Raw genomic sequence first — 2898 nt, forward strand, 5'->3', positions numbered from 1 at the left:
ATCCGAAATCCATATGTGTTCCAAATTGGACAATTCAAGTTCAACGGTAGTTCGTTCCTAACTAGAGTGGTTGATGTATTCCATACTTCTAGCGATTGGATTTCACTCAAAACTCACCAAATGACTCCTCCCACCATATTATGATGTTGCCCATGTTTTCGGGTCGATCCGAAATCAATAGGTGTTCCAAATTGGACAATACAAGTTCAACGGCAGTTCGTTCCTAATTGGAGTGGTTTGTGTATTCCATACTTCTAGAGACTGGATTTCACTCAAAACTCACCAAATGACTCCTCCCCCCATATTATGTTGTTCCCCAAGTTTTGGGCTCGATCCGAATTCAATAGGTGTTCCAAATTGGACAATTCAAGTTCAACGGCAGTTCGTTCCGAACTGGGGTGGTTGGTGTATTCCATACGTCTAGCGATTGGATTTCACTGAAAACTCACCAAATGACTCCTTCCACCAAATTAAGATGTTGCCCAAGTTTTGGGCTCGATCCAAAATCAATAGGTGTTCCAAATTGGACAATTCAAGTTCAACGGCAGTTCGTTCCTAATTGGTGTGGTTGGTGTATTCCATACTTCTAGCGATTGGATTTCACTCAAAACTCACCAAATGACTCCTCCCACCATATTAAGATGTTGCCCATGTTTTCGGCTCGATACGAAATCAATAGGTGTTAGAAATTGGACAATTCAAGTTCAACGGCAGTTCGTTCCTAATTGCAGTGGTTGGTGTATTCCATACTTCTAGCGATTGGATTTCACTCAAAACTCACCACATGACTCCTCCCACCATATTATGATGTTGCCCAAGTTTGGGGCTCGAGTCGAAATCAATAGGTGTGAGAAATTGGACAATTGAAGTTCAACGGCAGTTCATTCCTAACTGGAGTGGTTGGTGTATTCCATACTTCTAGCGATTGGATTTCACTCAAAACTAACCAAATGACTCCTCCCACCATATTATGATGTTGCCCAAGTTTTGGGCTCGATCCGAAATCAATAGGTGTTCCAAATTGGACAATTCAAGTTCAACGGCAGTTCGTTCCTAATTGGAGTGGTTGGTGTATTCCGTACTTCTAGCGATTGGATTTCACTCAAAACTCACCAAATGACTCCTCCCACTATATTATGTTGTTGCCCAAGTTTTGGGCTCGATACGAATTCAATAGGTGTTCCAAATTGGATAATTCAAGTTCAACGGCAGTTCGTTCCGAACTGGGGTGGTTGGTGTATTCCATACTTCTAGCAATTGGATTTCACTCAAAACTCACCAAATGACTCCTCCCACCATATTATGACGTTGCCCATGTTTTGGGCTCGATCCGAATTCAATAGGTGTGAGAAATTGGACAATTCAAGTTCAACGGCAGTTCGTTCCTAACTGGAGTGGTTGGTGTATTCCCTACTTCTAGCGATTGGATTTCACTCAAAAGTAACCAAATGACTCCTCCCACCATATTATGATGTTGCCCAAGTTTTAGGCTCGATCCGAAATCAATAGGTGTTTGAAATTGGTCGATTCAATTTCAACGACAGTTCGTTCTTAATTGGAGTGGTTGGTGTATTCCATACGTCTAGCGATTGGATTTCACTGCAAACTCACCAAATGACTCCTTCCACCATATTATGATGTTGCCCAAGTTTTGGGCTCGATCCAAAATCAATAGGTGTTCCAAATTGGACAATTCAAGTTCAACGGCAGTTCGTTCCTAATTGGAGTGGTTGGTGTATTCCATACTTCTAGCGATTGGATTTCACTCAAAACTAACCAAATGACTCCTCCCACCATATTATGATGTTGGAAAATGTTTTGGGCTCCATTCGAAATCAAGAGGTGTTCCAAATTGGACAATTCAAGTTCAACGGCAGTTCGTTCCTAATTGGAGTGGTTGGTGTATTCCACACTTCTAGCGATTGGTTGTCACTGAAAACTAACCAAATGACTCCTCCCACCATATTACGATGTTGCCCAAGTTTTGGGCTCGATCCGAAATCCATAGGTGTTCCAAATTGGACAATTCAAGTTCAACGGCAGTTCGTTTCTAACTGGAGTGGTTGGTGTATTCCATACTTCTAGCGATTGGATTTCACTCAAAACTCACCAAATGACTCCTCCCACCATATTGTGATGTTGCCCAAGTTTTGGGATCGATCCGAAATAAATATGTGTGAGAAATTGGACAATTCAAGTTCAACGGCAGTTCGTTCCAAATTGGAGTGGTTGGTGTATTCAGTACTTCTAGCGATTGGATTTCACTCAAAAGTCACCAAACGACTCCTCCCCCCATATTATGATGTTACCCAAGTTTTGGGCTCGATCCGAAATCCATATGTGTTCCCAATTGGAAAATTTAAGTTCAACGGCAGTTCGTTCCTAACTGGAGTGGTTGGTGTATTCCATACTTCCAGCGATTGGATTTCACTCAAAACTCACCAAATGATTCCTCCCACCATATTATGATGTTGCCCAAGTTTGGGGCTCGGGTAGAAATGAATAGGTGTGAGAAATTGGACAATTCAAGTTCAACGACAGTTCGTTCCTAACTGGAGTGGTTGGTGTATTCCGTACTTCTAGCGATTGGATTTCACTCAAAACTAACCAAATGACTCCTCCCACCATATTATGATGTTGGCCAAGTTTTGGGCTCGATCCGAAATCAATAGGTGTGAGAAATTGGACAATTCAAGTTCAACGGCAGTTCGTTCCTAATTGGAGTGGTTGGTGTATTCCATTCTACTAGCGATTTGATTTCACTCAAAACTCACCAAATGACTCCTCCCATCATATTATGTTGTTGCCCAACTTTTGGGCTCGATCCGAAATCAATAGGTGTGAGAATTTGGACAATTCAAGTTCAACGGCAGTTAGTTCCTAATTGGAGTGGTTGGT

This window comes from Prunus avium, chromosome 1 (genome assembly GCF_965620075.1).
Source record: "Prunus avium chromosome 1, drPruAviu1.hap1.1, whole genome shotgun sequence".
NCBI classification, from domain to species: domain Eukaryota; kingdom Viridiplantae; phylum Streptophyta; class Magnoliopsida; order Rosales; family Rosaceae; genus Prunus; species Prunus avium.